This window comes from Squalius cephalus (assembly GCF_949319135.1).
Source record: "Squalius cephalus genome assembly, chromosome: 10".
Classification (NCBI taxonomy): domain Eukaryota; kingdom Metazoa; phylum Chordata; class Actinopteri; order Cypriniformes; family Leuciscidae; genus Squalius; species Squalius cephalus.
In genome coordinates, this window is record NC_137131.1 from 39,493,289 (window position 1) to 39,505,388 (window position 12,100).

General features: G+C 34.8%; 2 long non-coding RNA genes across 2 annotated transcripts; both read left to right on the top strand.

The window, feature by feature from the left end:
• Positions 1-8,484: 8,484 nt before the first annotated feature.
• Positions 8,485-9,437, top strand: LOC307165962. The gene is made up of 4 exons (XR_013822564.1): positions 8,485-8,613; positions 8,973-9,026; positions 9,212-9,276; positions 9,377-9,437. It is a non-coding gene; the product is annotated as an uncharacterized lncRNA (long non-coding RNA).
• A 138-nt stretch (positions 9,438-9,575) lies between these two features.
• LOC307165994 lies at positions 9,576-10,096 on the top strand. Its single transcript, XR_013822567.1, has 2 exons — positions 9,576-9,616; positions 9,840-10,096. It is a non-coding gene; the product is annotated as an uncharacterized lncRNA (long non-coding RNA).
• The last annotated feature ends 2,004 nt before the right edge of the window (positions 10,097-12,100 follow it).

Here is a 12,100-nt window from a genome sequence, read left to right on the forward strand (position 1 = left end):
TGCTTTAACTTTTGTGTAGTCAGCTAGTATTTAGCATTTTTGGGTGAATCTCACAGAAACTTGTGCAGATCATTTTTTCCTTCTATAATCTACTTAAAACCGCAGTAAAAATTGCATTCATTTAAGTGTATTTTAGGAGTTTTAAGATACATTTTTCATTTTGCCCCTCCAAATTAGTTTCAATATTTATTGTGTATAAGATTATTTATATCTATGATCTAGCTATGCATTTTATTCTAAAAATGTTTAAAATGTACAATTTAAGATGTTTTGTACATTTTGGAAAAATGGCAAAATTCTCCTGTGACACATGTATGTGCTCTGTTGGACATGGAGTGGAAAAGTTAAACTAGTGAGAGTCTGAAAAGTGTGTTTTGATTGAAAGTCCACATGTTTCTCATGGAAACATCTACAGTGAATGTCATATGTATTTAAGAGAAATTTATTGCTGTTAGTGTGTAATGCAATACATAACTGGGCCTATAACTGTCATTCAATAGACTCATCTCTAATTAGTAAGCACTTTAAATGATATAAGAACCCATGATCATGTTTGGTAAAAGCATAATCGTTTAATATGCAGCACAAACCAATCAAGCTGCCCAGCGAGTCGTTTAATGATGCTCCGTAAACCAGGAGTGAAATAAGCTAAAATAAAAGAGCCACATATAAAAATATATAGCTGGGAAGAACTCTGTTTTTATGAGATGCAAGCCACAAACCGATCATATTCACCAACGGGAATGCCCACTACTCCAGTGTGATGTAGTATCCTCTGTAGAAATGAACTGCGGCGTAGTTTAAAACGTCATAAAAACCGCCTGGAGGATGTTTGGAGATGCCTCCAAAGCAATGAGAGGTGAAACAGACAGGGTGGACCATAACAGTTTAAGAAGTTTCTTTCATTAACCTTAGGGGGCATCAACCTTAGTATTGATGGATTTAGCTGTATTTTTAATGGAAGCTGCGATAACCTAACACAAGGAATTTTATTGCCGTTTTGGACAGGGAAACTAACATTAAAGGGATGGTAAAGGGATAAAATCAACCTTGGGTCCTTTGCACCATGACCTCGAGCCAATAGGTCTGTAGTCATAAAACGAGGCATTGGGAAGTTTGTAAGTACATCAGGAGTTTATTTAAATAACACTTGCCTGACGGCTCATGCTACCGCTAACCCGGACGTCGACGTCACTTCAGTGGTTTGGGAAAAGCACGTAAAAGTCCTGGCAGAAAGCGATGCATAAGGATGTAGTGTAACGGCGAATTATTACTTTTTCCGAAGTGTTGACAACTTAGTGTTAACTAATAATTGTTGCAAACTGGTACTACCAACAAAATATTAGTGTATTCCTGGAACTGGGCGTCATTACACTACATCCTTATGCATCGCTTTCTGCCAGGACTTTTACGTGCCAGGACTTTTATGCTTAGGCTGATATCTCTAAATAAGCTCTAACTTTAATAATGTTCAACCAAGGGAAAAAGGGCTTCTGCGGGGGTGTTTGGCTCGAGGTCATGGTGCAAAGGACCCTAGGTTGGTTTTACTCCGAACCATCCCTTTAAGAAAAAGAAAACACTAATTTATTGCAGTGAATGAACCTGACTTGAATACGGAAAAAAATGAAAAGCAATTCTTAAGACAGACTGCTGTAAAAATAAATTGCAGTCACATTAAAACGTCCCAGTTTTACAGAGCATCATGAGGAGAGAACCGTTTTTAAGGAAACTTAACTTCAAATGAACAAAATTAAGCCAGAATCAAGCTGAGAACTGAATGTGTTACATAAAAATCAATAATAAATGGCCCTAAATTAAAACAACACAGTGGTTGGTAGCTTTATATTTCAGTCAGACGATCTCTTCCTGTCTAACTGGGCGGTTCTTGGCTAGAATAAGCTGGAATGAGGACCAAACTCGTTTGGTGTATGTGAAAATTTTGGCCTCTCTTATTTCCCTAATGCATTGACATTGTACAATCTTTGTGTTTAAATTCTTTTTGGGACCACTGCCTGCTCACTTTTATAAATCAGGACCTTTATAATTAGAACATTTATAATGTATAATTCTTCAGTATCTGCACCATCACTATGAAAGGAATCCATATTGATTAGCGTTTTTTAATGAATCTCCTGTGGCAATCACTTTTTGTTGGGTATCCACAATACAAATCACAGCCACTGGTTTCTCTTAACGCCAGAGGAGAATTGCATGCACACGATGCTCATGTATAGGTTTTTAGCCTCAGGACATGCTGATGCAATTGTTGGTAACCATTGTTAAACTGTTGTAAGAGTAAAAAAAAAAAAAGCCCTGCAATTTACTGGGCCCATCAGCGTATGGCAATCCAGGGAGCTTGAGGGGTGTAGTAACTGAGGCCAGATCCCCTCACTACAGTGCCTGTTCTCCTGGTCTTTTGCATGAGCTTCTCTCAGTCTGGACCTGGAATCCGTCAGTGGTCCAAAAGCTTGACAGCTGCAGACGTCAATCAAATATTCTTGTCTTTCCCTCATGAATGAGTATGGCATCCAGCTGTGAGTTAGAGATGCATAAAGAAAGAGACAGATGGTAATAGCAATACAGCCCTCATAAAGTCAATGAGTACCGCAGGAAGTATATGCAGTGGATTTCCTGAGACTGCATGGATTATTCATTGTCTGTATATATTTACAAATATTATTGCTTTGCCTTGTATTGTTGCGTATATTATGCTATAAAAATAAATGGAATGATGCCCTATATATATATCCTTCACTGATTGCTTTAAACACAAGGGTTGGAAAAAAGTTTGAATTTGGGAAGAGTTTCAGTATCAAATCAAAACAGATTTTAGTTTTGCCACACAACACCACAAAATATTTATTGTAGAGCATTACGTGTTTTTCCATCATGTCCATAAAATTAATATTTATGAATTAAATAATGTATCAATATTTATAATGAATTATAATTGCTTCATTATTATAATATAATCAATGAAATAGGCCTATATATGGTTACACTTTAGTTTAGGGTCCAATTCTCACTATTAACTGTGACTTTTGCCTCAAGAACTCCTAATTACTGCTTATTAATAGTAAGTAAGGTAGTAGTTAAGTTTAGGTATTAGGATTAAGGGATGTAGAATATGATCATGCCGAATAAGCCATTAATATGTGCTTTGTAAGTACTAATAAACAGACAATATCCTAATAATATGCATGCTAATGAGCAAACAAACTGCTGTACTATTTGTCTTTGATGCATATTACATTGTTACATCCTGATACGATCATCATTCTGATGTTCAGAATGAAGCCTCTGTTCTTCAAGCAGCCAAAGCGAAGAAGGTAATGACATTGAGTTGCGGTACAAGAAAAGTCCTCTGAGTTAAATGTGCTTATCAAATCCCCCACACCACCTTTCGTGGTCTAAACATTAATTGATCTGCAGACAATGTCTCGTATCTTGACAGTAAAAAGTTCAATAAAACAGACTCTTTCCTGACAGTCATTGTTAATCGGTTGTGTAGGCCTCACCTTGTGATGAACTTCAATCAGATCAATCGACATAAAACAAAGACGATATCGAATGTGGTGAACCGCAGCCAAGAAAAAGTCGATGGATTTCAGGTCTTGTCATAAAGCTTTGCTGTGATTATTGACCAGAAATAATTATGTGCTCCATTCATCGTGTAAGTAAATTGCTAATTATTATTCAAAGTTGATAGTTTGATATCCATGAGTATGTCACTCGTTTTGTGGATACCTTTATAGATCCGTTTTTATTCAGTCTGTTTCAATTTAAAAACTATAATTACACTGCTAACAAGTGTTCTGAGAATCTAATGTCTTTTGTGTTTTGAAAATACCCAGTTCGAAACCAGAAATTATAATTAAAATCGTTTTAACATTTTGTTTGATGCATCTCCCAATAACTTTCTTCAAACAAAACTTTCAACGATTTGATGCCACCTGGAAAACTTTGGTAAATTTCAGTGATCAGTTCTTCCTCTTTTTATCAACGCTGCAACATGATTCTGTTTGACCGCTGACTAATAAAAGTTGCTGCAATGTGATTGGAACTTACTGATCTTCAGTTTTATGTGCAATCTGCATCAGACAGTCAATGAATGGTCTTCGTGGACCTGCTGCCTGAGGTTGACACTACTTATGTGATTCCACAGTTGATACAAAAGAATCTCAGAATTGCTTTCCTCTCAATAGCAGTACAAATTGAAAACCACTGTTTAGAAGGAGGAGCAGGCAATTTCCTCTCAAAGAATGAATTACAGATGTTTATTTGTTTCCCTTGAGAAATGGGCGAAGGAAAAAATCACAAACAAACACAAACAAAAATGGAGACCAATTGTGGAAAGTGAGATAAGCGGACAATAGAAGTTGCCAGCCTCTCTCAAACCAAAGCCCCGCTGCTCTATTCCTGTCACAGAATGCTGGCAAGTGGACAATGGCAGAATATTAGCTTGAAATCTTGTGTTCAATTCTCATTTGTATTGGTAGTAAGCACTTATACGAGTGTGAGGTGGGATTTAGAGAACGTTTAAGAGCCACCCTACCTCTCTTTCCGATGACTGTGCCTTACCTCAGCAGGGGAGCTGTGAGAGGCGTCTTGGATGATTGGACATTTTCCAGACGTACCCAAATTCCTGCTCAATCGCTGGCAAATGTGCAAAGCCTCTTCTGAGAAGCTCACAGACACCACAGAGGCCTCTTGAGAGGAGAACGCTTGGCTTTTCTGATGACAATAGGCGCTAAACATAGCCACGCATGTATCCAACCAGCAGAACTGCAGTCGGAATCCGGAAAAAATATATATAGACTAATGTTTAAGAAAGTGTAAACAAGAAACATTCCCGTTTACCCTGGTGTTTAAATCTTCTTATTTCAACAGGGTCTTTTGAACATGTAAACAAAATATGTGGGTATTTTATGTATCATATTTTAGAGATCAGGCTTTTGAATCATTTCTATGGATTTAATTCTGTTTTTGCTTGTAAAGAAATGTTTTAATGTTAGTTTTTTTTTTTTGTAAAATATATTATTTTTTTATATCATAAATTAACTTATCAGTTTCAAGTCTATATATATTGAATTAAAGGTATATTTTGATTTTTAAAATTCATTTAATTGGTTCATTGCATTATTAAATGTATATTGTATTGTGATGCCATCTTGAAATACATTACAATGATGATTAAAAAAAATAAATCAGGACAAATATATATATATATATATATATATATATATATATATATATATATATATATATTTTTTTTTTTTTTTTTTTTTTTTTTAAATCTTAAAATACATTTTGGGTAAGTGCAAATCTATTTTGGACAATATCAATCTTTCTAGATAATATATATTTCAGTTGATATAATAGCCAAAAATTTGAAATATCAGTAACTAAAATGGGTCCCACTTTATATTAAGTGGCTTTAATTAATATGTACTTACATGGAAATTAATAATTTGATACAATGGACTTATTGTGTACATACATGTTTTTACATTGTACTTAAATTTTAAAAATACCCGCATGTAATTACATTTGTAATTACACTGTTGACCCTTCCCTTACACCTTAACCCTTAAACCTCACCTTACCCGTATCACACCTCAATCGCAGCAAAAGTGTTTTATAATACAACATCAACACAATAAGTACATTGTACTTATTTTTCGATGTAAGTACATAGTACTTAAAGCCACTTAATATAAAGTGGGACACTACAATGTATTATTATTTATGAAACACAATATTTTTTCAAATCTACAGTATATTAGCAATATATTTTTAGTATATTTTGAAAGATATATTGTTTTGCAGCACAATGAAATTAACAAATAATATAATTTCAAAAGAAATCCTAATGGACAAAAGTTCCCACCCAACTTTATTTCCCACTGAGTATTCAATTGCTCTGTGAAATACAGGAGTTAAATATGCTGCAGATGCTGCAACGCTATCTCACGACCAATTCGTACAAATTTGTACGAGTGAGTAAAATGTGGCTGATTTGTACGAATTCGTACGACCTCACTCATATGAATTCGTACGATTTGTCTATACCCCAGTGGCAGTGACGGTTAGGCTTAGGGGCGGGGGCGGGGGCGGGGTCGGGGTAGGCCATTCATATGAATTGGGCAACTCGTAAAATATGTACGATTTAGCAAAAATCGTAAAAATTAGTACGAGTGAGGTTGTATGAATTTGTACAAATTAGCCACCTCGTAAAAGTGATTTATGTGACATCATGTAAATATGTCAGACCATGACATTTACATCGTGCTTACAGGAAATCATTGCCACCTAGATGTTTCTCTTCTACATCATCCTACGAGGCACTTCCTGTGACACTCCAAAAACGAAGAAGGCAACACACAAGGGGGCCCGTTCCAGTGCTTCCTGGAGCATACTGCTTCCATCTGCTCCTATTAAAACTCACAGTGACTAATAATTAGTTTGTCATGTCTGACACACAAAGGGAACACTTTGTTACATCCAATTGCAAGTAGGCTCAGTTTGAGAAAAAAAGAAAGAAGAAAGTAATATTTCCCTCAAAACAAGGTGATAAAAACTAAAGGCAAAACAGCGACATTTAGTCCTTGGTTGGATCAAGCAACAATCAGACGTTACTGCTTTAATGCTCTTGCATTTTCCAATATAATATGTTTAAAAAAGAATAATGTTAAGCTCAGGGCTTTTTTTTTTTTTTTTTTTTTTTTGGGGAATTGCTCTCAGACTATTTCCCCAAAGCCTGGCTTCAAAATAGAATTCATGAGAAATCGTGCGACAAATGCATTTTAAATGTGGCGTCCTACATCAGACGGCCAGGCCATTTATTGTGTTCTTGTTCTCGCCCTATTATTACGGCACAGGGTAGGAAATCTTTAATCCAATACACAGGTTTACCGAGTGTATTTTTGTGCGGCCGAGGAATATGGGGACACACTGCGGAAGAGCGTAATCCTCTCAAGATAATTTGCTGGGAAGTCAGAGGGACGCTAGAGCCTCTCGAGGATATAACAGGACCTGACAGACAAAAAGGGCCAGCACTTTTGCCTAACCTATTAAAGATCTTCTCCCACAGGATGAGGAACCGTACATATGGAAACATGAACATTAATAATCATTCCACAATGTGTCATTATCAGGGTTATTTTAGTTAACTGAAACCATAAAAAAATATCAGATTGTATGTTGTTGCTTGGGAAATAAAATAAACATTAACTAAAATAAAAAATAGATAAAAATGTCTTATTTTATTTCAGCTAGTTGCCAAAGCAGCCGTTCTCATTTTCATTTAGTTTAACTTGATGTACTAAAATGACTAAAACTTCAACTGAAATAAAAATTTAGAAACACTATATAGACATATTTAAAGAAAACAAATGCTAATAAAAATGACAAAAAAACATAACAATACTACTAAAATGTAACTAAAAAAAATTACTAAATTGATACACAGGTGCTGGTCATAAAATTAGAATATCATCAAAAAGTGGATTTATTTCAAGAATTCAACTTAACATGTGAAACTAATATATTATATAGACTCGTTACATGCAAAGTGAGATATTTCAAGCCTTTATTTGTTATAATTTTGATTATTATGGCTTACAGCTTATGAAACCCACGAAATCAAAATCCCAGAAAATTAGAATATTACATGAAATCACACAGTAATTACACAGTGATACCATGGTCATTGAACCAGGTTTTGGTTCTTTTGGCAGTGTGGGCAGGTGCAAATCCTGCTGGAAAATGAAGGAAGCATGAAGTGCTCTGGAAATGTCCTGGTAGACGGCTGCGTTGACTCTGAAGGTCCCAGAGTCTGGAAGAAGAATGGAGAGGCACACAATCCAAGATGCTTGAAGTCCAGTGTGAAGTTTCCACAGTCTGTGTTGGTTTGGGGAGCCATGTCATCGGCTGGTGTTGGTCCACTGTGCTGTCCACTCAACGCAGCCGTCCACCAGGACATTTCCAGAGCACTTCATGCTTCTTTCAGCAGACAAGCTTTATGGAGATGCTGACTTCATTTTCCAGCAGGATTTGCACCTGCCCACACTGTTAGACTTTTCTGTAATTTCTACAGTTATTTACTTTAAATCCCCCAGTATTATACTGCTATTTCTCTTTACAGTAAATAACTGTGATTCCCATTGCATCATGGGAATTTTCTGTGACGTCTAACACCACATACAGAGACTTACTGTATTTTTTAAATTTGCTGTATACTACTGTATTTGACGTAACTGCCTCTCTGGCTGGCAACATTCCACCGTGCTTTTTATTTCCTAATTTTTGCCTTACACCGCGTGTCTACAACGCTTTAATAGCCGGAGGCTGTCTATATTGGACACATTGAAGCGACCGGACCTTTAAATCCAAACCTGTTTGTCCCTTGTCAGAAATAGCGCGAGCGCTTGGACTCGTATCGGACTACGTCAGAAATATAACGGCCGCGGCGCATCTGTCTGGGATTTGTCGTGTCGCGTCAGAGCATCCAGTGTAGGTAATGGGGTCTGTGTTTTGTTGGATCGCGACGTTCGTGTCTGGCCCGGGGAAGAGACGGAATTCACTTCACCGAGAGAGAGATCAGCAAGCAAGGTAAAAAAAAAAAAAACCTTCTGTGTGTGTTGACAGGATTGTGCCCAGTTTAACCTATATAACGTTAACGTTAGCCTAACGTTACTCGTCGTCAACATGGCGGTAACGAACTTTACCATGGTAAACTGAGCTAACGTTTCATTTTACACACTTTGTTAGATTGAATTGTGAATATGCCAACGAGCAACGCGTTTACATAAACAATAAATGTGAATAAACTAATGTGAAATTATGTTTATAGCCTAATGTTGGCCTACTGATGAGAACCTTTATAGTTTTAGCATTATTTTTCAAACTATACCATATTATAGTTTTTTTTTAATGGAATTTAATATTTACTTCCATTTTTGTGTTTAAAGGCAACTGCAACAAAGCGCCAATTCGCGCCAGTGACTTCTAGCAAGATTCCAGAGGTAAGTTAGGCCAGCCCATTTGTGATATATTTTGAGATAAGTTTGCTGAAATGATTAGCATACACTATGTGAAAATTGCTTTGAGCCACAGGTGCAGACTAGGTAGCTTACAATATCTTATAAAATCTCTATAAACTTTATATCAAATAAGTGACCTTTGCATTATGTCTAATTTTATTACACAGCAAATGAACCAATCAGAAGATGGACCATTGTCTTTGTTCAGTCTCACCAGATTAAATGTATCCAGGTAAGCACTGCAGTAAAACTCTCACTAATTCATTCATACCAAATCTAGCATTCTAAACAACTTAAGTTTATATTTTTGCATTATTTTGATATTTTATTAGCCAGAAGACTCTACCATTGCAGTCCCACCTGACTAGGAAGGTACTAATATCAGCGCACAGGTGGGTTATACTGTAGGAAGGAGAACGATCATCACACAGTGATTTCTTGCATGTATCTTACTGTGTATTTGTCTCAAACAGGTACTCCTTCACTGCAGACAAGCTAAAATGGGCTAAAATCATCGATTTCAGTCGTTTTTTTCTATGGATCTCAGCATTTTTGGACAGAATTTAGGATTTGTAAGTATTAAAATTTAATCTGGCATAATTTAATTTAGTTCTTTTGTATGCTATTTATTGACAAAAGCTGTTTACAAATATATATTCTTAAGTTTTTGTGAAAATAATAATAAAAATGAACAAAAAAGGAGGTTAAAAATAATGTGACACTAATAGCCTATTCTCTCTCTTTCTCGCTCTCTCTCTCTCTCTCTCTCTCTCTCTCTCTCTCTCTCTCATATAGTTTTGGAACCGGGATCTCCTCTGAAGGACTGAGTACATTTGTGTTTGTGGGCACGCATGCAGACCAGGGAACATTCTGATGTTGTCAATCAAGTTCTGAACAGGAACCAATCTTTGGAGAAGTTCATTTATTCACAAAGGTGGACAAAAACATTGTGTTGGCTTTTTAAAGATTATTTTGATGATGATTTTTACTCCTATGCTGTAGAAAAGATGGAGTAGACAGTCAGACATTGATAATAATAAGAAATGTTTCTTGAGCATCAAAGAGACTTCTTTCAAAAACATTAAGACACTTAAATACTTCTTTTGGCCACCAGTGTACATGAATCCAACACATTTTTGGAAATAATTGAAATTATTTTTAAGGTGGGGTTATGTGTCTTGTATTGTGAAAAGAACTGTGTTTTGTCCTGTTTTGGACATTTCCTTTTTGAATGCTTAAAAATGTATTTATATTCTGCAGTTTTATGAATGTAATGGTTGATATTTCATTATAATACTTGTATAAGCTAAACAACCAATGACTCTACATTCATTTAGTCAAATGCTAATGTTTTGTTTATGGTTTTATGTATGTTTTCAAAAATGTTTGCAGTGAAGGACAGCACATAATGTGTTAATTTAACACGTTTACACATCTTTGTGCTAACCTTTCTGACATATTTACTTTGTTAAAATCATTAACACAATGAATGAGTTAAAATTAACACAAAAAAATGTTGTCTCTAAACTAACCCATTAATGTGTAAAAATTTCACACATCATTTCCAGCATTGGCATGTTTATTTTGTGATATATCCAAAATGTTTTAAATAAAAAAATGGTATTTTGTGATAACTTTGTCTAATTGGTTTGTATGAAAGTAGTACTTATGTAGGATAAAAATAAAATTAATCATATATCAAAATTATCAAATCTAATTTATATTTAGTACAAATAAAAATAATTACAGTAGTGTACTGATTAGCTTCGTTTTTACAGTAATGCACTGTACTGATTAGCTTCGTTTTTACAGTAATGCACTGTATTTACACAAAACTGAAATACGGTTTGGTACTGTAACTCTTAATTACAGTAACTTACTGGCAACAGTGTTGCCAGTAAGTTACTGTAAAAAACCCTTGAAAAGTCTAACAGTGCACACTGCCAAAAGAACCAAAACCTGGTTCAGTGACCATGGGATTACTGTGTAATTACTGTGTGATTTCATGTAATATTCAAATTTTCTGGGATTTTGATTTCGTGGGTTTCATAAGCTGTAAGCAATAATCATCAAAATTATAACAAATAAAGGCTTGAAATATCTCACTTTGCATGTAATGAGTCTATATATTAGTTTCACCTGTTAAGTTGAATTCTTGAAATAAATCCACTTTTTGACGATATTCTAATTTTATGACCAGCACCTGTATATATAATTTATTTTATTTTATATATATATATATATATATATATATAATAGCATCTCAATAAAAGAACACAAAGTGATGTGGGCAATAATTCAAAAAGTATCTTGAATATTAAGGCTGTCAGTTACTGTTACATATTAATTTAGCACAATGAATTCTAAATATATAAACCAAATATATGTGTTACATGTCTGTTTGTTTTTGGATTCTTTATTTCTTTTGTTCAGTTTCCCGCCATTCATTTGTTCCCATGGTAACCCTCCTCATTAGTTCTTTTGGTTCAGCTGTGTGTCAATTATCTTGTCAATCAGTTCCTCCCTGTCACCTGTGTATTTAGGTCTAGTCTTGTACTGACTAGCTGTCTGTCGTTGTCTTTGTTGGATGGTTGTTTTTGAGTTTCTATTCGAGACAGCCATTCCGTAACAATATGCTAATATTAATATAAAATATTGATATAAGCAATACATTAATTTAGGGATGCACCAATATTAAAATTGTTAAGCTGATAAATGTTTTCATGTTATGGCAGATTACCGATAAATGGCAGATAAATCTTTTTTTGTTTTGTTATTTTGTCGAAATAAATAAAAAATCAATAGTTTTAGATGTTTCAAATTAATTTAAGCATCACAACTTTATAAGATACAGTTTAAAAAGTGTTATTAAAGGTACACTATGTAACTTTTTTTGTTTAAAATGTACAAAATTTAAACAATGTGTCAATACATCATCAATCCTTCTTCCAAAACATGTTTTTGTCTTACCCTGATTCACTACGGTAAGCCTATTATAAGTGTTTATATTTTAGACCTGATGGGATAGTTTTTTGTGAGAAATTGCATACATATTT